We start from the raw sequence: 26840 nt of genomic DNA, 5'->3' as shown, positions 1-26840 counted from the left end.
AGTGCAGCAATTGCAATCATAATGTAAACCATGGAGGTAACAACTGGCAAATCTCAGCACTTTTGAAGCCAAGTAATACCTTTAAATATGACATGACAAAAATGTACTGCATATAAAATGTTTTTTTAATTATTCAGTGTGCTTTGACTGTCTGTTTTACTAGGAGTCTTCTCCAGAGTACTGTACAAGTATGTTATCATGTCTGACACCAAAACTCCCCACCAAAACTCTGTGTATGTGTGTACTTATACCACTTAATCTCACATGACTAAACACAGAGGTCTGTGATTCTAAACAGCACTGTATTTTCATTAAGCCTATGCCATGATAAACATCTAACTAAAATATTATAGTGTTGCAACAGTGATGATTGTTAAACATTTGACAGGCTTTATATTATAAAATTAACTTCCAGGAGTTTATAAACTTGAAGATAAAGATTCCCTTTGTTCTGAAATTTGGCAACGTAGAGCCCAGCCCCCCCCAAATTGTTTGAGTAAAGTCTTTCTGTTTTTTGAATTCCACTCTGAATTAGAGCCACAAACAAATAAATGCAGTTTTTAAGAGGCTAGCCTGTGTTCCAGTAAGGCTAAACGAGAGGTTTCTAAGTTAAATTACTATTCCTTAACATAAGCATGCTTTTGTCATCCTTATGATCCATTTTCCATTTTGAAAATCAAATGTACATATTTCTGGCAATTTTTCCATGCTCTGCAATAACAGGAAGTGCACTCATTAGAGAGACTTAATTAGTTTGAAACTATAGCCTATGGGTTTGTATTCAATGCTGATGCAGGGAAGCACAACAGAAATTGTGTTTTTATTTCACGTCTTGCAGGGAGTGTTCTTATCAGACATGAAGAAAGGTTTGAAACTCAATGCAAACCCCACAAGTCTATTAAAGGGAAGTGGAAGGCCTGTACAGTGTTTTCAGTGTCCTGTCAGTGCTATACATGGCAAAAAAAGAGATGGGACGTGTTCCTAAGGCACACTGCAGATGAATAGGAAGTGTGAGGGGCTGAAAAGCACAGCCATGTAAAAGGCCTGTACAACTTCCTCCATCAAAGACTGACATTTTGGGAAGGGCGTAGGCCTACTTTCCACTGCACACATCCAGGAGAGCTCCCACATTTCTGTAAAGAACAATGCTGTGAAGTAAGAGAGATGTATGGCAAGTTTCTCCTGAGAAATGCAGCTACTGCTTAAGACGACAGGAAAACCTCTTTTGGCTGAAGAAAAAAAGGGCTTTTATCTGTAATGTTGATCGCACAGCGATCCATTCACATTGCTAACTGCACATGTCATGTTGCCATTAGAAGTCCATTCCTACCAACCAATTACCTGTCTTTCTTTTGCTGCTCTCAATAAATTAAAGGGCGCTGCATACTCAAATATCATAAACTGGAAATGACTTGTCAGTTGTAAAATTGTGCTTTAGTCACAGAATCACAGAATGGTTGTGGTTGGAAAGAACCTCTGGAGGCCATCTGGTCCAACCCCCCTGCTCAAGCAAGGTCCCCTAGAGTCAGTTGCCCAGCACCATGCCCAGATGGTTTTTGAATATCTCCAAGGGTGGAGACTCCACAACCTCCCAGGGCAACCTGTGCCAGGCCTTGGTCATCTTCACAGTGGAAAAGCGTTTCCTGATGTTCAGAGGGAACCTCCTGTGTTTCAGTTTGTGCCCATTGCCTCTGGTTCTGTCACTGGACACCACTGAGAAGAGCCTGGCTCTATATTCTTTACAGACCCTCTTCAGGTATTTGTACGTACTGTGAGATCCACCCAAGCTTTCTCTTCTCTAGGCTGAACACTCCCCCTTATTTGAGAGAGATGCTCCAGTGCCTTCATCATCTTAGTGCCCCTTTGCTGGACTCTCTTAAGTATGTCCATGTCTCTCTTGTACTAGGAGAACCAGATACTGCGCTCCAGGTGTGGCCTCACTAGTACTGAGTAGACAGGAAGGATCATGTCCCTTAACCTACTGGCAGCAATTCTCCTAATGCAGCCCAGGATACCCTACTTTGCTGCAAGGACCTGTTGGTGGCCCTGTTCAACCTGGTGTCCATTAGGAACCCAGGTCCTTTTCTGCCAAGCTGCTTTCCAGCTGGTCAGCCCCCAGCATATATTGGCACATGGGGTTGTTCCTCCCCAGGTGCAGGACTTGGCACTTCCCCTTGTAGAACTATATAAGGTTCCTGTCAGCTCATTTCTCCAGCCTGTCACGGTCCCTCTGAATGGCACCATGACCCTCTGGTATAACAGCTGCCCCTCCCAGTTTTGTGTCATCTGCAAACTTGCTGAGGGTAGACTCCATCCCATCATCCAGATCATTAATGAAGATGTTGAAAAGGACTGGAACCAATATTGACCTCTACGGTACATCGCTAGTTACTGGCCTCCAACAGGCTTCATGCCACTGATGACCACCCTCTGGACCTGCCCAAGTGTTCAACATGAACAATGTATCCAAAAAAAGATTTAAGTTACCTTTGATGTTGTTGTCACTTACGCAAGAAACCCTCACAATACTGATAACTACCTAGATAGAAAAAGCATACTGCAGCTATGGTAGGTATTGTAACAGTGAATAATAGCCTCCAATGGATGTCTCCAGTGGCACCCTACCACAATGAGGCTCAAAGTTTCTCCACAATGGGGCCTAAAGCAAACTTCACTATTCCAAGGCTGAGAACAAAACAGTTTATTCAAGTTTTCAGTAGTGACTCTGCTTTGCAGAGGCATCATCCGTGAAGTGACAAGGAAGGCCAATGCCACATGCCACAACACTCTGCACCCTCACCTGCTTCTTAGCAGCATTGACCTGCTTTGCTAGGAGACTGGGATAAAGTGGAAGGATAGGAGTAGCATAAAATGCCCAGACATTTTGTCAGTGTGAGAAGCAGTGGCAATTGTTTACTTTGTCTTCCCTCTTCTATTGCCTCTCTGCTATTCTTATATATATCCTGTCTGTTACCAAAAACAGGGCATTGTGCTAAGAGCACGAAACAGAGCGCCTGGTCTACAGGACAGTGGGAAAATACACACTCCTAGTGCACAGAGCAAAAGTTCTCATAACTGCCTTCCTCCCTAAGCCAGAAACCACTACTGTTCCTGTCGCTCCTAAGATTAGTATAATTTTGCCCCTATGCAGACATTTTCTCAATTGCATTGGCAAGCTGTAGCATGCCACTAACCAGATTCCTCAGCACAACTAGGTCTACCCCACTGAAAACAGCAGCACCGTTTGGGGTTCTGGGATGGCAGAGCACAAATGTGCACTTCGCAGGAGGTAAAGGTGGGAGTTCAAAGTCATCAGCAGGGAAACACGGGAGAAATGATGAGCCTTGGAGCGAGTTTGTGCCAAAATGGTCAGGCTGAAGGTCCCCACAGTAAGTACTGGCTGTGGTCATTATTCCCCCATCATCTCTTCCTTCTCTCCCGTCTTGCAGGGCTCAGCCAGCCAGTTCCACCAGTGAGCAGTAAAAGCGGTAAGGCGGCAGAGCTTTGGGCATCCCTTCCCCACAGCTGGATGCAGGGGGTCGCGCCCTGCCCTCCTCCCAGCCAGCAGCACTGGATTAAGCAGCCCATGTAAACAGCTGAATTCAGTAGCTAACTACAGAGCTATAGCTGCCCCATACCAGAGCTGTTTGCTGTCCTCATCTTTTATGGGGCATTTTGGACAAAAATCATGGAGAGAAATCCATAAAACATTTTCTGTTAATTCTTGATTTGCCCGCGCAGAACAGGAATGCTTCCATATTTTCTAAGGGTTTTGTACATGAGGACACATTAGCATTGTATTCAACAGCTAAATGAAACGTAGCAGGAAGCAACCTATTTTTATTAAGATGTTTTACTAATAGCAAACTGAAATTAGAACACTCTTCATTATGCAGTGCCTGACATTTTCAGAAAGATGCTTACTGCAGGACATGGAAATGGAAGGGTTTGGAGGTGCAAATGAGGCAAAATGTTAATTATGTAGCCCACTAAGGTTTAAAAATTTTAGTACCTTGTAGGGCTCTTATTTGCACAAAATAAACCTTTTTCAAAAGGTTTTCTGCAGGACATTAGGTACAAACATCCTCTTTCTGCAGAGAAATGCATATAACCTAAAGGACTTATGGCAGCTCCATGGATATCAGCATTTACAACATAAAAACAGACTCAGTGATATAGCCGACCAAGTGAAAAGATTTCTGCTCTTCCCCTGTTCATCAGTATGAATCAAGTTCATTCTCATATGGAGAGCACTCTGAAGGTCTTCTGCACTGTTTATAACCTGCTATGTAACCTGCAAGAAGTAAACAGAAATGGCAATATTGTGATTGAAAAATAGCAAAGCCCCCAGATACTTTCTTCCAGGGATAAAAGCAGTTATGATGAAAGCAAACTTCTCATGAAAGCAGTATGTATCATTGTAAATTCTTAACCTCAGTTATTCACCAAAAATTTGCAGGTGTGTGTTTCCCAGAAAATGCCACCTAACTTGGAAAACTGTGTTTAAATCAAAACTGCAATAATGTAATTACACTAGAAAAGAAAAGCCGTAGATTTTTAGAAATGCGAAGTCATACGGAACATTTAGCTCGACCTCATGGATAGCACAGTTCATAAAAAGTTTGCCCAGTGATTCTTTCCTCAAACCCTAAATCTTTCTGGTACTAAAGTATGATTTTCAGAGCCACATTGAAATCTGATGGAAAGCAACAGGGAATCCATTGTAAGCATACGCAAATTACAGTTGATTGCTCTCACTTTATACAAACTGTCACATTTCTTATACTTCTGTATCCAGCTAACAGATAGTGTCACATTTCCAACACATCCTGCTCAGCTGAAGAATTCTCTGCTATCTGGATCTCTAGTGGATGAGCTACAGAGACCCAGTTCCTTTCATCTCACTTTGCAAAATGATCAGATTCTTCCTAAATTCTTTTCAATAGTGAACATTGCTTTAAGCTTTGAGTACTAGAGCTGCATACATGGATGCCATGACTTTCCCTGTGCTCAGCATTCTCCAGTTCCAGACAGGAGTTTGGGAGCTCCTTGATACTCCTCAAAGCACCAAGAGCTCCTGTTCACTCATTTATACACAGGAACCTTTCAGGTTTGTTTCAGTGTTACTGCTTCCCAAAATACACCACTTCTTGTCTGCCTTTATTTCTTACTTGCATTACAGAATCACAGAATCATTAAGGTTGGAAAGGACCTTCAAGATCATCAAGTCCAACCGTTAATCCAGCGCCACCGTGTCCCCTAAACCATGTCCTGAAGCGCCACATCCACAAGTTTTTTTGAACACTTCCAGTGATGGTGACTCCACCACCGCCCTGGGCAGCCTCTTCCAATGCTTAACCACTCTCTCAGTAAAGAAGTTTTTCCTAATATCTAGTCTAAACCTCCCTGGAGCAACTTCAGGCCATTTCCTCTCATTCTATCGCTAGCTACTTGGGAGAAGAGACCAACACCCACCTCACCACAAACCCCTTTCAGGTCATTGTAGAGAGCGATAAGGTCTCCCCTCAGCCTCCTCTTCTCCAGACTGAATAACCCCAGTTCCCTCAGATGCTCCTCATAAGACTTGTGCTCCAGATCCTTCACCAGATTTGTTGCTCTTCTTTGGACACGCTCCAGCTCCTCAGCATCCTTCTTGTAGTGAGGGGCCCAAAACTGAACACAGGATTTGAGCTGCGGCCTCACCAGTGCCGAATCCAGGGGCACAATCACTTCCCTTCTCCTGCTGGCCACACTATTCCTGATACAGGCCAGGATGCTGTTGGCCTTCTTGGCCACCTGGGCACACTGCTGGCTCATGTTCAGCCGGCTGTCAACCAGCACCCCCAGGTCCCTTTCCACCAGGCAGCTCTCCAGCCCCTCCTCCCCAAGCCTGTAGCATTGCACGGGGTTGTTGTGACCCAAGTGCAGGACCCGGCACTTGGCCTTATTAAACCTCATACACTTGACCTCTGCCCATCGATCCAGCCTGTCCAGATCCCTCTGCAGAGCCCTCCTACCCTCCAGCAGATCAACACTCCCACCCAGCTTGGTGTGATCTGCAAACTTACTGAGGGAGCACTCGATCCCCTCATCCAGATCTTCGATAACAATACTGAACAAGACCGGCCCCAAAAGTGAGCCCTGGGGAACACCGCTTGTAACTGGCTGCCACCTGGATTTAGCTCTGTTCACCACAACTCTCTGGGCTCGGCCATCCAGCCAGTTCTTTACCCAGTAAAGAGTACACCTGTCTAAGCCACGAGCCACCAGTTTCTCTAGGAGAATGGTGTGGGAGACAGTGTCAAAGGCTTTACTAAAGTCCAGGTAGACAAACCTTACCATTAATAGCTATGAAAACTAGCATTCAGTAGAGCGATGGTAAACAATGGGCAATATTTTCTTGACAGGATAGAAACAAATACCTCAATCTGTGGTAATTACATTATATGAACAGGCTTATTCAATCAAATCCTTCATAATGACAGTCACTCTGCCCATTTTCTACTAAGCAAAAACCCAGACAAACCAACCAACCAAAAATTCTCCCCAGCATACTCAAGATTTATCTACATTTCTGTTTTTAAAATAAACTAAAATGATTGCCCATTAACACAAACTAACTACAACATTATACACAATCTGCATATACAAATAGCACTCAGTTCAGACCACAAGTTTAAAAATTAAAATATTGGCTTACCTCCTCAGTGCTACAGGTTGATACAGTATTGCATAAGAAACAGTAAAAAACAGAAAAATATTGTGGCCAAAAATACATTCCAAAATGTGTTCAAACTAACATTATAAAACTGTAATTATTATTATACACTAACACACATATAACATACATATGTGCATATATAGAGAGAAATGTGGTACATTTTCTCAGTCTTACTACTAGCATGCACCTGGGTTACTACTTCCTTGCTCTTTTTCTTTAAAAGCAAAAATCCTACCTTTTATTTAGGATTTAAATGACTGATGTAACAGTCACATGAATACAAGTGCTAGTGCTCTGCAACCGACTTCAATTATCAAGTGACTTATGGTCCTATTGCCAGAAGTAGCTCCATGCAGAACAGAGCTCCATGGGAACACAGGAGGTCAGCTACAACATACCCAGTGCCAGCTCAGTTCCACCTACGTCACCGCTGGCAAACATCTCTGTGCTGTTCATGAAGACCTCTGGTGGACAGTGGCAATGAACTGCTGGGGGACAGCAATGTCTTTACCACTACAGCTGTTTTTGCAGTGAACATTTGCCCACAGCTGATGCTTTTCAACCATACCAAGCTAAGCTGACTGAAATACATATCCACAGCATCATAAAAATGCATGCCCTACAGTCTGGTGGCCACATATATTGCCACATTTTACATGTACTGCCATGTATTGCATGTATTGCCACTCAGAAAATATGAAGTAGCCCATAAAAGGCATACATGTTTTAATGATATTTTATGATACAGTCCGTTTCACAAAGAAAATAATAAAAATATACTTGGGATTTATTCTGACAGTATTATAGTAACACCCAGGGACAATAATCATAATGTTTTCTGCTTTTCTACATTTACAGCTTTGCATTTTTTCTGTAATGATCTATTTGTTATGACATACAGTATGTGTGACAGATGTCCAATGCTGGCTGCTAAAAAGTAGCAGAGCCCTGTAGGGAAGCAGCAAAAACTTGTGTGTCAGCACTGAAAATGATGGAAGATTGATAATTTCTACTTGTGTCTCAGCTCTATTCAGCAGGCTAGCATGTCCAGATTGTAATCTGGCCACAGATTTACTGCTATATTTACATTGTATTGGAATAAAAATTCCCAGTTTTGAATGATTGATCATTACAAATGTGTGCTACAAGGAGTTGATTACAATAGCCAAAATGCATGCTTTTAAAGGCAAATTCAGAGTAACTGGAGATCCTGAAGGGAAATAAGAAGGGATGTACTCTAGTCTTGTTTAACTCCAAGGAATCTGTAAAGCTGGTTACAACCCTGCACGGTGAACAACCACCAAAGTATAAAACCAGTGCTGGCATCTAGATCTAATCACAAATTTTCAGTCAGAATATTTTTCTCAAAAGAAAAAAATAATTGCTTAGTTCACAACACACTTCACAACATAAAGAAAATCTGATTTTTGCAGAAAAAAAAATCTGATTCCAAGGAAATAATGTCCTTCTGCCTTAAATTCTTCCATTACTTCTGCTTTCTACAGGAAGAGAAAGAAGTAAAGAGGAACCTTTTAGACAGAAACCTGCAAATTATGTCCAAGCTACTAGACTTGGGAGGAGCAGGTAGGAAGGGTGCAGAAAGGCAGGCAAATGTGCCTCAGCTCTCGACCTGTGCTGTGGTTGCCACTGCCCCTGGAGGTGCTGGGCAGAGCTGAGCTGCTCAGTTTCTGTGTCTGCCCAAGTAGCACTTCGGAGAGACCCGCAGTGTCTCCTTCTACTGACTAGAGAGAGAGGAAAAAAGGCAAAACCAAAAAAAGCAATTTTTCCCAGGACTGATCTGTTGCTGAAAACTCCCCGTAACATTTGCTAGGACTCCTGGCTTCTGCCTTGCTTCAGGCAGAGTGGGCTCTGTAGTGGCCTGGCTCAAGGGCCCTCTGTATCCACCTGCCTGCAGCGCGTGAGGGATGCAGAGGTCTGCCGCGCACCGTGCACTGCCGCACCGTGTCAGCCGAGGTTTAAGCGGCAGAAATAGCAGGTGGAGTTCATCTATTTCACAGTAACTGAGAATAATCACTCCATTGTTCATGGGCTTCCTCCCTCCCCCTTTTCTTTCTTGTTGGAGCAGATGGAACAAAAGAGAAGTTGGTCTGAGAAACAGCATCTCTGCAGCGGTGTAAGGATGGAGACCGGGCTTTAAGTATCATGGGCGCTGATTTAGCAAGGTACTTAGGCGCTTGTGCAGCTGAAGTACAAGTAGCCCCATTGACTTCAAAAGAATGACTCACAAGCTTAAATTTATGTACATGAGCAAATATCTTGCTGAAATGAGGTCAAGAAAGCATCCATCTTTTCAAAAAGCTGGGATGAATTTAAGTGAAAGACACACATTTCCTTTAAACGTAAATTTTTTTCCCTATTGTACTTTTAGTGACCACATAAAGTAACTGAACGATACTGTAGAGTCTGTTTGTATATCCTCAGGAACCCACACAGCATTTTCACAAACACGAAAGTGCAGACGGAGCCTAAGAAAGGGTGTGGAGTCTATAGACTGCACGAGATGAAACTGGACTCCTAATATTGCTGGAGTCAGAAATGATAGCTGCAGACCCTAAAGGCTGCCTGTCAATCTCAGATGCAGATGGCACTTCTTCCAACTGGCCTCTGTGTCAGTTCCTTCAGCCATTTTAGTGACAACAAGGCTCCCCAGAGGGCAGATGCTGTTACTTTGCAGCCTGGACTCATACCCAGGGCACTGTGGTCTGTATGATTTCTTCTCAAAGTAGTTTTTTTTTAATGCTAATGCATAGCCTCTTCTTGCCCTATCATCCCAGCCCCAGCCCCCCATGCAAAAAGAGGGGGTAGTTTTCTTCCTCATTTCAAATATTCCAATTTATCAATGGAATAAGCATTAATTGTCTAGAAGATTCACTTTTGTTATGCATGCCAAAAGTATATATAAAAGCCCTGCTAATAAAATTTGCAGATGAAACTGTAATTGGTAGCATGATTAATAATGCCGACACTGCAGTCATACAGAGCAGTTTCACAAGCTAGGCCTGTTCAATCAAAACACATACAACTATACGTTAGGTCTCCCACCTTTGCACAACTCATGCAAGTAACTTACCGAATGCGAGAACCCTGTGAAAAGCTGTGACATGGAAAATGATTTAGGGATTAGTGGGCCAGCGGTTTAATGTGAGTTTCCAGTGTGATGCTATAAGCAGAAAGGTCCCGCATTTTCTTTAAAAGCAAGGAAGAGGCAAGCAAATGTAAGGATGTACCGTTCTTTTTAGGACACTGGATAAGCAAATTCCAGAATATCTACTTCCCATACTACTACTTACATTTTAAAAAGGAAATAAACAGCCAAAAAATTATTATAAATAGAAATACAAGTTAAGGGGAAAAAAACCCTAAACCACTTAATTTAAAAAAAAAAACAACTCTGTTTTGCTTATTACATTTGAGCTTGGGGCATGAATAACTTAACAGGGAATAAATGTCTGATTAAGGGACACCTTAATTTAAAGAAAAACTGTAACAAAACCAGAAAAAATGACTACAAGTTACAGTCAAATTCAAATGAAAAATAAAGCACAATTTCTTCAGTACTTACAGTAATTAACCTTTCACCCAAAGGGAGTGGGTTCTCCAACTTTGGATGTTTTCAGATTAAACTTGAATATCTTTCTAGATGATAAAATTTAGTCAAATGAAAGAGGCTCAATACAGAGCAAACTGGAAAAAAAACCCTATGCAGTTTGTTTTATGTAGAAGGTCAGACTAGCTGAGCTTAAAGTTTTTTTCAGGCTCAAAGTCTACAAGAAGTACAGTTTAAGTCTGAAAAATGTCATTGTGAGGTCAGACATTTATTGTGTTTCCATGATGTCATGGAAATTTGTTCAGTCTGCAAATTAAAATATATTCTTCCTGGCTGTCAATACTGCAAAAGCATCTTAGGTTCTGAAAGTTAAATTTGGTTCTTTAGTAGAGGTATGATTGATTACCTGATCTAAAATCTGCCTTGAAAGTATATATCAGAAAAACATCATTCTCTTCAGATTATGTCCTCATAATGCCATTGTCTGCACAAATATAAGTAAATGCAGCATTTGGCTCTGTACTTTGAGCTTACTTCACAGTCATCATTCACCCCAGGAAAACTGGTTTTAAGAGTAGGGAGCAAGCAAAACTTAATTTTTGTTCCTACAAGAGTACATTTGCCTACAAGGACACTCTGCTGCTCAGTAGGAAATTGTATTTTACATGTAGCTAGATTTTCACAGTAGATCTACGCATCAAGCTCAATGTGCTGTGTACTTCACCAAGAGATACTGAAATGGAACACTGTTGAATGAAAGCACTGAACTATGTATTTGACTTACCTAGCATACCTAGTGCATATATGCAGAGTAAAAAGTATAAGATTGTTTCTAGCACTTGTACTTCACTATTCAAAAGTCCCAGATAAGCTGTCTTGTAAAAGTATTAGCTTAAAATTGGACCACCCAGAACAGATAAATTATTACTGTTCTTTCAACTATACACAATTATGTCTAAATATTAGATATGTTATTTTAACTAGAAGAAAAATCAGGGCAACACTGTAAATCTATTGATTGAGAAGTATAGGAACTGCCTGAATGGTACTGCTTCAAGAAGCTGATCTAGTACCCAAAAAGAAAAAAATTTAAATACCAGGGAAAACCTTCTGAATGTCAATGAAATCCTGTTATATTGAGGAATTTTATAGACTGATGCCAAGTAAATTATCCTATAATTGTGTATGCAAAGTTTCTGTCTTAAAACAAAACATAAAAATAAACTCCATTATTTTACATGAAAATAAACTTCTTTCATTTAGTATAGATGATGTTATGGACTTGCCTTTTTTCCCCACAGAGGGTTAACATGAAAAGAGGGAAAAATGGTAAAATATTAAACTTGTTCTTTGACTTCATCTTTCACATTCCTGTATCATACTACAGCAGAAACTAATGAACTTGCTCATCTTCGAAAGCCCTTTTGCATGCTTCTTCCTTCACCCTTAACCCTGATCCTTGCAGATCTTTCCTTATGTGTGTGCCAATTTTACTGGTATAATATGTGCACTTTTATTAGTTGTGTTCTGATGATTTCTACTGAGAGATACTTAAAGCTTACACAAGTCAAAAACTATTTCATCACTTTTGAAGAAAACTAATAGGGCAGAGTCACTGAATGATAAGAGATACAGAGACCACTGAATTTATTTAATAATCCATGTCCATTTCACAAAAATGGCCTGTGTAATCCTTTTAAAAATAATAACCTGTTCATTTCAGACCTTGCACAATGCTTCTCTTTGTCCCTTGTAAGTCTCTCAAATGTCTTATTTTAAAGGAATATATAGTACTCCCGGAAGACATTTTCCCATTTCTATTCTCTTCAACTCCTGTGAGCCCTTGTTCTGTGTGATAAGGCAATCTCCTTCGGGATCTGAGCTGTGTAGTTTCGCACCACGAGTGACAAGGACTCGACTTGAATAACTGCTGTGCGCAGGTTGTAATTATGTCAGCTGGAGTGTTGAACAAGGGGACTGATTAATGTGAGCCCCAGCCCAGGCACAGTCCCTATCAAAACCTTCGTGCAGGCCAGCAGTGGGGATGGGTTAAAGCAGAAAGACAAAACATGCTGTACCGTCCATGATAGATGAATTGCTCCAACAGTCTTCAGGCAGATGTTCCAGGACAGTATAATATACAATTACTCTGCCTTATCACCTTCCCAGGGACAATAAAGCTTCCTCCTTCTATAGCTCATGTGAGTGAAGGCAAAATTAGTTTTACTTTTACAACACTGACTCACTTATCATGTTGCCTTGATTGTGCTTTTACAGCTAAAGAAAACATATATTCCACTCTTAAACTAAAAAAAACCCCTGTACTCCTCACCTTTTATATAAAACCAAACGATCCCTTGAATCTATTTTGCATCATAGTAATACAGTCCTTAAGGGGCTAATTCAGTACATTATCCTGGGGAACACAACTAACTTTAGAACAACTGGACCTATTCCTAGACCTACTGTCACATGTACGTATACAAAGGTACATTACCGAATCAAGGTAGAATGCATGGACAATAAAAAAAAATATATAGGTTTTGTACAACAGATGCCTATGTGAATAACATGCCCTTAGTGACTATTTTAACTAAGCACTCATTCTAAAAATACCACAGTACACTTGTAAAACAGTTCTTTGAGAAGTCATTAATCCACATACCTCTTTAAAGGCCACAAGAGTTTACTGTGTAACTATTATAGATAATCCAAGTATTTACCAAAAAGTAAACATAAATTAAGTAAATAACAGAAATTTAAGAAGAAAACTACATATATGTATTCGTTTCCTTTTGTTATCAGATGTATGTATCTGTATATGATTTTTTTGTTCGTTTGTTTGGCTGCTAGGATGGAAGTAGTCCGTATGTTCCAGGGCTGTTTTGAAGAGTTTACAGAACAGCAGCTTACTCACATGAAGTGAATAGCAAGATAAGACTATAGCTCATAATATCCTGATGACATTTCTTTCTAAATACTGAATGGTTATAGCTCAAGAAGCTGTACTTTAAAGAAAGAGTCTAAATAGTTCCACTTGTATTCCAAGATGCATTGCTTTCAGTACTACCCTTTCTTCAGCTATATAACAATGACATGATCTCAAAAAACAAAACAAAAAAATGCACCCAGAAATGTATTTAGAGACACACATATTTGAAGGTCAGGTTTAAAAACAAAACCAGACTAAAACAGCCAAGGCTGATCCTGATGATACTTAAGACTGCACATGTATTTGAAAAATCCTATTTATATGTATTTAGTTCTCATGAAAGGTATTGGATTACTAGACCTAGAAATGAGAGACGAGATTTTCTAAGGAGACTATGGGAATTAGGTACTGACATTGCACTTCGACTGAATGCAGGCTCCCAGCTGTTCAAGTTTCTTTGAGGTTTTAGCCATTAAACAGTATCACTGGCTTGGCAACAGTAAGGTTTCATCGTAAGGGTACAGGCTTTCCTATACTCCTGTGGTGAAATGCAATCCTATGTTTACAGTGCAAAAATTGGCTCCAAGAAAGCTGGTATGTTCCCACTGCACAGCATATTGACCTTAGCGGCTAGCATGACGGAACGATGTTACGCCAGCCGTTGCATGGAGGAACAACAGAAAAATCATTCTTGGCCTCAGAAAAATTACAGTCTAAGCACTGAAAAGGTAGAAGTAAGCTTCTGTCTCGTTTAGGTGCACTGTTGGGCACAGCACTACTAGGAGGCAACTTAGTCTGTTCTCCATAACCATTCAAATTTCCAGTACAATTGGGATGGAGATAAGAATGAACTAATGTAGGTTTCAAGATTTGCTTAAATTAGATGTCTGTTTTTTCTAAAGAAAGTGTAGGTAGCCAATATGAAACATCAGGAGCTCCTCCCTGCTCAGGAAAAGGAAACATGATGTCCCTAACTTTCTAGAAATTAAAGCACTATCCTAGGAAGTAGAACTCCTGAGTTTTGAGCTGCCCTTATCTTAAGGAGAGCTGAATTCTGTTCTCCTGTGTCCCAGGAAAGTGTATTAGCTGGCACGAAATATCCTGCACATACCCTTTCTCTTGAAACTCTGCCAATGAACAGTGAGGAACCACCAGGAGCCAAAAGCAGATCTAATCCCTGTTTTTGGAATTGTTCTTCTGTTTTCAGTTACGTTCCCTATGTAATGTTCCTACAAAATCCAAACAACAGGCTCCCTCCCAAGCCTGTGTTCTCTGCCCTCTCAGCTGAGAATCCCAAACAATAACTAGAATCAGGCTGTGGACAGTACTGTTGTCATTAATTAAATGATTCCTAGTTTCTCTATTTTTCAGGTCTCTAACACATATCCAAGAATACAGGAATAGGAGCCTGTTCACCTAAAAGGTGTACCAAAAGTCTTGAGACAGAGATATCCATCTCCCCAGGACAGGGACTTCTAAGCATGCCTCAGTGACTTCACTTAGTTGTGCAAGAATTTGCAAACTCAGTAGAGAGGGGAAGTAAAAAACAGAAGCTCCTAAAGGAGTAGTTGCTTTTGGATTTAGAAGTTTTTTGGCGTAATATAGGAGGTTGGGATCCTCTCTGTAAAGTTCAGTGGAAACTAGAAGCATCTGGGTACTTGATCCCACAATCTACTTGCCTAGCTTAACTTTTTTACTGTTCAGGATACAAAGTCTTGTGAAAGGTGTTGCCAACTCCCCGGCTTTCCATTTCTATCTTAAGAAGCAAGTACTTCATGACAGGTGGAGAATCGTGGCTTCACTGAGGACATGGAGATGATGTGATTAACATCAGTGGGGCCAGGACTCTATCCACTGTCTTTATTTTTGTTTTATAGCATCAACCCCATGACAGTAGACACTATCCAGCCAGTGAGAGCTGATTTCCAACTGAGCTATGGAGCAGAGTTGCTTAAATGGAGATGGGCTTACTTACAATCCTTTCTTTTACAGTACTCCTGCCATGCTAGTGGTGAACTGAAACTAAAAATGGACACTTCAGAGCAGGAAAAGAAAATAAAGATCCTCTTGATATTATGTTGTACTGTTCTGAGGGAAGAGAGATCCAAATATAAAGGAGGAAGCCAGGAACAGATGCAGGTGGACAAGAACTCAGCTACAGCAAACAAATACTATATTTGCCTTTCAGAATACACTTCTGCAACCTAGAGCACTAATAGAGCTATCGTCTCCCAATACCGTATACTGCTCTCTCATCTCTTGCACCACCACCAGGCAACACACAGCAGTTCCCAAAAGCTGCAATCACAGGCCTTGACAAGGGCTGATGGCCTGACTTGATGTTGCTGCATTTATTTAAACAGAATGGATAGCAGCCACCTGCTTTGCCCTTGCAAGGGCTCAGATTTAGGTCTTTCCTCTCTGGTCTGACTTGAACAAATCTGGTACAAATTCCTGTATCTTTGAAACCTTCCTTCTACTTGAAAGTATCTTTATTGCTCCTCAAAATGATTGCATTTTAGTATATAAAAATCAATCAGCTAAATACTGTATAAGATGACTGTGCTAAAATTTATTAGCGCTGACCAAAATCTTAAAGGCTGAGTAATTAAAATTCAAATTAAAATGTGATGAAAGTCACATTTAGTCACCTAAACGAAGAGGCTGAATTCCGAATAGATAGAGCGCCACTGGACCCCAGGCAAGATGAGAATTTGTGGATGCTCAGTATCACTAAAAACGTGTAAAAAGAACTTAATATTTGTTCAAACTTTGCTTCTTTTTCTCATGTAAATACATCTATCTAGACCTATGCATTATGTTGCAGTTCTTCAGTAAACAACCTAAAGAAAACAGAAGAAATGTCAAAGAAAGCACATGTGAAAAACTCTCCATGTAACGGTAAGCTTCTTCCTATTCACTGACTGAATGTCAGTGCTCTCAATCTCAGGGGTACAAATCTCTTCCAAATATACTCTTTTCTAAAGAAAAATATAGGTAGCTGGGTGTGTTCTCTTCATCCTTATAAATACCTTCCAAGTTTTAACTTTTAAAATTACCTGTCCTGACAATAAACAGTTAATCTGAGACCCAAAACCATTGATACATGAGCACCGTGCCAGCTGAAGCATGGTTTCCTATGGATTCTTGCCATGTTCGCTAAATCTCCCAATGCAGTAACAGCAGCTGCCCAACATGTCCTTCAAGATACTCCCATCAGGCAAGAAAATATAGCTGTGCTGGATGGTGAGGCTGGAGCAATACGACTGTCTCAGTTGTAAGACACAAGAATGCATGAGAGCTAAATTTTGCCTGCCTGTTCCTCACTGTTTTTTGAGGTTTTTTTCTCCTCTCTTTATCCACCTCTTTCAGGAAACACATAGGAACTTAAATTATCTCAGCAACTACTATGGTGTGAAGGTTTTGATTGAAACTGGGCAACAGCTTACAAATTTATTAAAGAAACTGACAGAAGATGGATGGATGGTCTGGTGCAACTCTCAGAATAAGTTAGGGACATCAGGCTAAAAATCAATCCTCATCAACTGATTTATAAAAATTGCCTTTTTGAACTAAAGACACATCTCTTTCCTGAAAAGAAAAAAAAATTATTAATGGCTTTTTGTAAGTTAAAATACCCACAGCAGGTATCTCCAAAATTTGCTATTAGAAATGGTTCTCTGTATTTTACCAAGAGCTTGTTAACAGAAAGATATTTGAAATACCACATTTTTCTAATGAAAAATCAGCAGACCTTAAGAATTCATTTTGATAATCTTAATACCTTCTACAACTTCAAAATTATTTTAAGTATTGTTTGTCCTGTAGACTATGCATGCAAAATTTCAACAGAAACATTTTGAGGAAGCTCAGTATGGGAAGACGTTCCACTCGGGATTCCTAGCAGAATAAATTATGTCCTCAACTACAGCGTTGTCAGAGAGAATCCATAATTAGCTTGAACAGGGATTGAAGAAGAGTGGACCGAAGTTACAAATATAAAGCTATAAATACTATATTTTAAGGGGTACCAGTAATATCACAATGAACTAGTAGGATGATGTTCAGGCAGTTTACATGTCAGTAGACCCACTCAGTGTATTATAGGATTATGACACAGAGTCTTACAGTATTATGAACTGTAGACTGTCTAGTTGTGTGGTTTTTAAATGATATCACTAAAAATATAAAAAAATAGCAATGCAGAAGAACATCAGAAGAAGTGTTCCTTTAAAGCATTATTTAAATAATACATATATATGTGAATGGAGCTATATTCCCGGAATCATGGCGAGTTGGGCTGTCTGCCCAGGCAAAAGGAAAAGAAACTAGGACTGCACTGAAAGTCAGGGATGAACCTGCAGCTGTACAACCAACCCTGGGAGCACCATGGATATCTGGGCAGTCTTTGAAAGTCAAAAGTCACTTTGCGACCTCCTCTTTACTTCAGGAAGCAGAATCAATTTGCTCTGAGGCTATGAACAGCAGCACCTATTTCTTACCTCTTCACGTTCCCACCCCATGTTTCAGTTTATTTATAGAAGGAGGTGAGGAAATGAAAAGTCCCCATTCCAACCTCCTAGCCTATGTGGGTGGGAGATGGGAGATCAGCATTGCACCAGCTTGTTTCCCCCAGCACACTGACCCTCAGCGTACGTAACCTGAGGGGAAGATGAGAAATGCCATCCAGATCTCACCTTTTCTCCAAGGATGTAAAATGAAAAGCAACAGCTTTGGCCCAAGGCATCCAAGAATGCAGGACAAACTTTTTCATATGCATTTTGGATTCTGGGTTTTCACTTAATTATTTTTCCATTATTGAAAGAATATATTTTAAAAGAAATTAAAGCACAAAATTCAAGTATATGCAACAGTTTAAAGACAAAAACTAAAGAAACAAACCTAACAACGAACAGATTCTATGAATGCTCCTACCACCACTTTCAACTTTTTTTAATAGACTGAAAGGAAACTGGAAACTAAAATGCTAACTGATCACCACCTGGCATGTGCAAATATCTTTGAGATTATTTTTCAGTGTTTTTTAAAGAAAAAGAATAATGCTAACACCAGAGCAGCACTCATCAGTTGCAATAGCAAAACAGAGGGCTTTAAACACTAGCTTTTAATAATGTCTTTAAAGTCTCAGCAATACCTACACCTGCTATTCAGATCTAAACAGGCCTGGCAAAACCACAAAGATCATCCAAATCAGGGACAAAATAGACGTAATGCACAACTTACTATTAAGTTACTTGGACAATAAGCTCCTCTCCAGACTGTCTCTTTTTAAGTAAAGCCTCAAGTGAAACACACCTCTGATCCACGACTTATGAGAATTGAGTATGGATACAACACAGTCTGCAAAATGGTTTTAGGGAAAGCAAGCTGTTGTATACAAAATGGCCTGTCCTCCATATGTCACGTTTTCCTGTGGGGAAGGCATTGTCTCCTTCCAGCAGCTCAGGAAAGAGAAAATGCAATTGATGGTATGGAGAACTGCAAGATACACGTAGACTTTGAGGCAGGTTCTCCATCTTCCTGCCAAGGTTTTTACTGACCAAACCTAAGCAGCAGCTTTGAACCCATGTGTTGTGAAGCAACATCCCAGGAACTCCAAGCTTCTAAATCTCTGATACCTCTACCTCCAAAGCAGATTGTCTAGGGAGCTGAAGACCTGAGAGGTGGGCTTTTGGTCCATAAGGGTTTTCCACTCCGCTGGGGAGAGGGTGGTTGGGAGCATCAGGCTCCCAAACCCCAGGCATCAACTCAGTCCCAACATATTGCATTGTGGCCCCTGGAAAACACCCACCAGCTGCACTGCAAAGGTGCAGGCCTGGCCCATTGAGCCCATGACTTCTATTTTCAAGGCAGGGAGTTTCATGGTGGAGGTAGAGCCCTGTAGTACCTGTGTTCACAAAGTGCCCCAACATACCACTCCAGAGGAATTTGGGGAGAAGCTGTCACAGGGACAAGGGCAACCTCTGCTGGAACCTGCAAGTGTCCTCATTTAGTTTCAATAATTCATGAGTATCTAACAAAGTCATATTTATTTGGAAAATTGCTCATCAGTTCTAATGCATTAGAAGTATCTAAGTAGCAAATCTTTCTCAGACAGAAAAGCTCAATTTTTTCCTTTTCTTTCCTTTCTTCCTTTACTTTATATTCAACAATTTTTTATCCCTTTAAAGGCTGATGAAAAAAAACTTTCCCTTTCTCTCCCTTGCACTAGGTTTCACATCTTTCTGGAACCACTTCTGTACTGAATTTGTTTTCTGTAATTTCCTGACATTTTAACCTGTTTCATATTTCATGTATGAAGGAAGAAGAGGGAAGGTTGTCACAGAAGACAGCATTAATACAGAAACTTTCTCCCATAGTAGTATTGCCTGCGGAATAAACCACACATAACACAACACAATAGGCTAGTATCTATTAATTTCATCTCTAAGGCCCATAACCCTATCAAAATATTTTCAAAGATTGCTAACTACCAGCCAGGTAGTTAGCAACAATAATATTTCCTTGTAGATTGATCACCCCCAAAGATAGTTTTGGCCCTTTTATTATGACTGGAATGGGATTAAGGAATGGTAAAAGAAACACATTTATTTTTTGTTCTATGTTAACAGGCGAGAGCAAAGAAAAAAGTCACTTTAGCCTTTTTTAAACTACTTTTTACCTAAAAGGGTCATATTAATTAAGCTGTGATGCCAATGATTATTTTCAGATCAAACCAACAAATGAAAGTTTATTTGTAAACATAAAAGCACATCTTCACTGTACTTTTTTAACAGAAGCACTGTAAGAACAGGAAATTACAAGTCTTTTTTCTTACTGAAGTCTGTGTTAAGACCACAGCCTTGCCATTCATCTTGAGGTTAGAACTAAAACTTTATTTACTATCAAAATACAACCTAATTAAGATTATTTTAGTTTGACATATATTTTGGTGTTTCACATTTATAAACATTAACCACATATTAAATATAAATACAGGTATATTTATTGTAACATATTTATGCTCCTTAAGAAAGAGGAATAGATATGACAATGATGATTACATGTGATAGGGGAAAAAGAAGTGTGAGGACAGGGAGAAGATAAAATGTGATAATAGAAGATATTAGTTACATTAATCCATCCCCCGCATGAAGTGGTCTTATTCATGTTTCCTTAACACCAAATACTTCAGGTTTTGGGTTAAATGTGTTGGACTTTGAGTCAAAAAAAAGAGCAAAAAAAGAGCATCAGTATAGCAAGGAAGAGATTGCATAAGAAAAGTTTAGGGACAACGCCCAAATTGAACATCAAGGGGGAGACAGTAACTACTGAAAGAAATCAGGAACCTGAGAATATTTTTGCAGAATTTAAATCGAAGTGTGACCAAACTGATAGAGTGCTGAGCTACAAGCATGACAGGCTGCCAGAAGTTAAAACTATAGAGGAATTTTTACACTGATGTCTAAAGGGCTGCTTGTCTCACTGACATTAAACTCAGTGGTCATCCCTGAGTAATTTGTCATGGCATTTAGGCTTAAATACATCACTTAAAAATTGTTCTTCAAAGGACTGAATCCAAAATGAGGTTATAAAGCATTATCAATGCTTGCAATTGCATCACCAGTTCAAAGATACTGGGGTGGATCCTTAAAGTCCCAAGTCTGGCGGTTCAGAGTTAGCATGAGAATCACAGCTTCACCGAGTTAAAAAAGCAATTTTGAATTCCTCTTACTTATGGTGGCCACAGGAAAAAAAAAAAAAAGAAATACAGGAATAAATAAATTAATAGAAATAAGAAAAGAAAAAAACAACAGAAGTTGGAGTTACCAATGCTCATGGAATTATTTCCACATCATAAGGAGTAAGTATTATTCATTAAAATAAATAAAAACCCGCATTACCTTTCTACCAAGTACAGTGCATTTACTATGCTATTAATTAAGAATATGGAAAGCAAAGGACTTCACAAAGTGACTATACTGTTGCATGCTGTATGTCTTAACAGGGCAATTTCACTGTGGACCATAGTCATCAAGTCTGCAAACACCAATATATTTGTTTGTGCATGTACATACATGCCTTTTTTTTAAGAAACAATCAGGTTTTCTAATAAGCATACATTCTCTTAAGCAATCCATGGAGTGACATTGTCATCTGGCAGGGAGGACAGGGAGAGCTGAGAGAAGGAGTTTAAGTTCTTTCGTATGCTGCCACCAATATGATTCTCCAAAATTCTAGAGACAGGATTTCTTGATCAGTGCAGACAGTATATACATCTCCCAAGGAGGGCCATGTTGTTATTTGTGTGCTCTCTGGTCCTATAAGTTTCTGAATGTTAGGAACCACATCTGATGTCAAGTCTCTTGGTTAACATGAATAGTTGATCTATATTTTGCATTATGCCATTATATATTTTTATTCTGAGTTTACCACATGAATTATCTGCTATAACTTAGGTGAATAGAAAAAGTTTTACTAAGCAATAGAAGCACCATAAAGAGAATAACACTAACCATTGTTTTGTATGCCATATCCACCCTACAACAATTAGTGTTTTTGTGGCTATATCTAAATTTTGTGTCAGATTTTTTCTTTTATAGACTTAAATATTTTATTGCAGATTAATAGACATATTACACAATATTTTATCTGAATGTTAATTAAAAACTAAGGGCTGAATAATATTCTGAGCAAGCTTGCATCTGGGAACTATGCCCATGCACTGACAGAATTTCTCTCTAAACTTCTATCTTCATTTGTTTATAAGTCTGCTAGCACAAGGCACTGGATATCCTCAACTTGGGCCACTGATCACAACAGAAGCTTAAGTGCTTCCTGAAGGCCCAGTTAGCTCTGTTGCATGCATGCGTTATTGTCCTTACCAATTTCTTATTAGTACGAAGTATATGCACTTTTTTGCCTAATTTTGCCTTTGTGATATACATATAAAAAAGTGTTTTTCAATAGCACAGTGGTGGTTACCACTTGGAGTTCTCACCAGCCTAATGTTGCGTACAGTGGTATAACCTAGTTATTTGCCATACATGCATGTTAAATTTCGCTAGTGACAAAAAGCATATTAATGTTAATGTTTTAATGATAAATACACTGTTTCATCATTTTAGGCAGAAGTTGCCTTAACAGCCTTTCCGTTTTGCTATGCGTAAGTACGTATTGTTACCTCAGCATTTAAAGTAGTCCCTTGTTATCCTTGGTATAACTAGGCAATAGGGCACAGCTGATGGCATCATTCCAAGACAACTAGAAGTTATTAAATTAACCAAAATAAAGAGAGAAAACACTTACTTTGCACATTCTTATGACTTAGGTGCAAATCCTGGACTGTATTATAAACTGGTCTTTACAATCTATGAACAGATACTATAAGTCAGAGGGAAATAGGAACTCCCTAGGGATGCTGTCCAAAAAAAGAAAAGTAGTCCCTGTGGAGTCACTCCCCCTAAGTCACGCTGCCACTGCTGCTGAAAATATGCAATGAATCCTTCTGCAGTTGGAATTTCAGATGCCATAATCCCTTACAGAATGTTGTCTAATTATTTTATTATGCATAATAAATGTAAAATATTTATTTTAGTTTACATAATTATATTAAAAATGTATGCTATTTATTCTCAGTCTTGTAAGACATCCTTCACAAGTCATATACTTTATAGAAAGGTGCATTTATGGAATTAATGCTGTTTTGCTGGCCTGGCTGTTTTACACGGCTTCTAAACCCTCTTATCTATGGCTGTGGAACATCACCAATCCCCTGGCTGTTGCCCTCCGTTCCCTCCTTCCCCTCACTGCCATGGCTACTCTATGCAAAATTAACCATACAGTGGGATCCCAGAGAAGTGAGAGTTATTTTGTTTAATTACAGCACAAGGATGGCACAAAGAACATTATACCTATCCCACACTCTCATGGTCAAAGCTGTAGCAATACTGTTTCTGTATCATGAAACTATGCCAGTGCTCCTCCTGAGCCCTAAGCTCCAACAAATTTGACTATGTGGGAAAAGCAGAGCTCTGCCTTTTGCCCTCCCCACCGCAAAACAATGTAATGCAAATCCGTTTCGTACTGAAACACCCCCACACACACACCATGGACATAAATTATTACTTGCTTGAGAAGCTGTGATAGTTACATGGAAAGTCAGTACCAATGGGAGTTGAATTTAAAGCCTAACATATGACTAAAATGAGAGTCCTAATTCTTTACTTTAGACACATGCACAAAACCAGTTCAGTTTTTGAAGATGCTGTATATCTGCATCTTTCATTGACATCATTGGATTTATGGGAGTTTAGAACTCTGAAATCAGGTTAAATTCAGGTGCCTAAGTATGCTGTAGGTTTAGAAAGCCTAGCCACAAGACTATACAACCGACAGATTTAGAAATCAGTTGAAGTTCACAGGCCTCATCCAGTTGTAGGAGGTTATACAGCTCTTCACTACTTACTGTGCCCATTACCAAGTGCAAACAATATTGTTGCCAGCATAACTCTAGGATTATGTAAGCTGAAAAGTTTAGCCACATAACACATCTTTTTTAAATGACTAAGAAATATAAAATAAGCATTGCATATGTAATAGTTGTGTAGGGCCCTATGAGACCAATTCTGTATTATAAAATTAAGTTGAACATTAATTAGCAGTGAATGAATATTTTTGTATGACAAAGCACACTGATTTAAAAATGGAGAGACATGCTGTGTGATTTGAAAAAATAAATGCAAAGGAAAATTGTGCATATTTTTATTTAATAGGGCAAATCTAAATTGAAAATACAAATGTGAAAAATATAACCAAAACATAACAAGCAAATTTTAATATTTATGAATATATATTTTTTCTTCCTTGAAAAGGAATTAGATTTTAAAAACTAGACTGAAGCCATAATTTCAAATTATATCATTACTAGAAGTCACATATCGCTATATAGAAAAGCAGATGTTCATTTCTTTGTTATCAAGATACAAAAGATTTAGATAAAAATAAATATCAAACGGTCACAGTGCAAAACATAGACATGGAAGGTAATGTTTTTGCGAGAATATTTAAGTACAACCATGAACATAGATTGTAAAAGCAATTCTATAAAATAAAATGAGCAAAATCTCTCATTTTCTTTTTGGGAGTATGCATACTATTGAGAATATATAATTCATGAGCTAAAAATGCTAGGTTAGTTTATTATTCACTTCAGAAAAGCACATCCATTCCTGCCTTTCCCTAGTTAAGAAAATAATTTCCCATGCTGTGGGTTATGTAGGGAATAAATTCCCTTTTCTGTTCCATGCAGCCAAAAATCAATCTTTTTCCCATAGTTTCTTACAGCCTATTTCACTTCAGTTTTTACTGCTAAGTAAACAAACAAAAAAAAAAGTTCTAGGTGCCTGTCCAGTCACAGATGATCCAGATTTTCATAACAGTCCCTAAATTCAGATTCATTTCTTTTAATAGCCTTTCTTTCTGTACTTCTAACCAGGGTTAGCTAACCTTTCACTCACTAGATTGGCAAGAGTTTTTGCAGGGTGATTGTTCACAATTTCCTTCTGAGAAATTGAAAAGCTTGAAATCAGGAATCTCTAAGAACCCTCTGAGCACTGATGAGCTCAACGGGAATAATTAAAATACCTTGTATTCAGACACTCTTTTAATTCAAGTGTTTCTACTTTATAGAATAGAGAGATCACTTCACCTATCAATGAAAGGGGGCTTTATGGTAGCACTAACAATACTCTGCTCCATATCTGTACACAAAACGAGGAATATTCACCTCGCTGAAACTACAAGGGACATTAAAAAGTCTGCAGTTGCCAAGCAACACTAAACAGCAACATCTCAAATAGTCTGGATGAACTTGCAGTGCAAGGGCTGAGCTGAAAGTGCTACAGTGAGAACTCGACCACTAGACATGGGGTGACTTTTGTCACTTAGGTCAGCAGATTTTAAAATCTTGATTTTATGTTTTCTGTAGGCAACACCCACAAGAGTACATACCATCTGCTGAACCGGTATAAAGGACATTATTTACAGAGTTGCTAATACCTTTCCATGGAGAGAGAGAGTACTGGGTGAGCTGACAAGGAGACAACATGTGAGTCCCTTATAATTATATTTTAAAATAAAAAAGGATTAAAAAAAGAGAGAGGTGAATAGAGAGCAAAAAATTTATTTGCCAACAAGGCTGGCTAACATCCCAGGACTGTGGAAACTGGCAGGCATGAGTAGGAATGCTGGGCTAATAAATACAGCAGCCCTTCTACTGGCACCTCGGCAGCTACACAGAGTGCCTCGCTGCCTCTGTGAGCTTGCAGCAGCAGCAGCACTCTGGTTCCTGCATCCCTGCCAGATGTTTTTCAGCTGAGCTCAGAACAAATTTCCTGCAGAATCAAAGCTTCATCAGCTGGTATCTGTAGAGATCAGCCTCCAAAGATTAGGTCAAAATTGGTCTGCAAGGGATGGAAACTAATGTCCTATTACCATGACACATTTATTTTTCAATAATATAGAAGCAGGGGATGCTCAGATTTGTTAATCCTGATAAAATAAGCTATGCTTTCTTCTCTAATAACCTCCAATATACTAGTAAAAAACTTGTAATTTCTTGGAATTTCTATCCCATAGAGAAAACTGTCCATCCAAAGAAAAATGATCTGTCTTTCACTAAACAGAGCATTACAGTTATGCATTTTGTCATACTGAGTGAGGGAACTGCATCCACTTATTGCATTTGTGTAACAAACCCAAAGCCGGAAACTGATTCCCATCTACAATGCCCCCAGGCTCTAGGGTCTTCAAGCCAGGAGCTCAAACCCACCGTAACCCACCTCTCATTATCTAGTTCTGTAATAAGACTATTCCTTCTAACAGGGATGGTTCATTAAAGTGGATGACCCCAAGATTAAGCCTCCTCAAACATGCAGCATCAAAGACAGGACTCCTTTTCCCTTCATTGCAGCATACCACATCACACTATTGTGTATACGCTCTCACTTTAGTCAACACAGACCTTTTAATGCAACCACTCTGACAAACCTAAAACCACCTCTCTTTCTTAGATGACTTACTGAAGCTGACAGAAACACTTCTATTTAAATAAAAAAAAAAAAAAAAAAAAGAAAAAAGCAAAGGGTCCCTTAAGGTAGCAGCACAGAAACGGAAGATCACCTAAGGTGATCAAATTCAGTTCTCTGCAATTCTAGGCAGTAATCAAATGGGACCTCAATATAGAAGAGTTCACAGAACATTTACTGCACATGCACAAACCAACGTAACAAAAGTTTTTGTACAGAAACTGCATGACCACTGCAGAAGCTTTCTGTACAGGAGCTTTCCGTAAAGTAGCTCACAAATAGCGTGAAACCAGGCATTATGAGAGCGGTTAGGCTTTGTTATAACCTGGTTTTAGGAAACTACATTAAAACTTATGCTAAAAGGACATCACAGTTGTATGCTCATCGTTAACAGAAAATAAAAAATGCTATCGTGGTATAATCAAATGTTTAACTTTCTCCTCTTGCATGCATGCATCACAGCACATGCATCTAACTACATAACCATATGCTATTTATCAAATATAATACTGATTTTTAAAAAATTTTTTG

The 26840-nt window shown here is 39.3% G+C and overlaps 1 protein-coding gene across 1 annotated transcript in view; it reads right to left on the bottom strand.

The window, feature by feature from the left end:
• ZNF407 (zinc finger protein 407) overlaps positions 1–26840 on the bottom strand; it is a gene marked incomplete at its 3' end in the record, with an annotated part of 323010 nt that overhangs the window by 104028 nt on the left and 192142 nt on the right. The gene's annotated exons all lie outside the window — the stretch shown is intronic.

This window comes from Phaethon aethereus (assembly GCF_964289735.1).
Source record: "Phaethon aethereus genome assembly, chromosome: 2".
In the NCBI taxonomy this organism is placed as follows: domain Eukaryota; kingdom Metazoa; phylum Chordata; class Aves; order Phaethontiformes; family Phaethontidae; genus Phaethon; species Phaethon aethereus.
The sequence above is the reverse complement of the archived record's forward strand: the minus strand, read 5'-3'. Positions and strand labels throughout refer to the sequence as shown.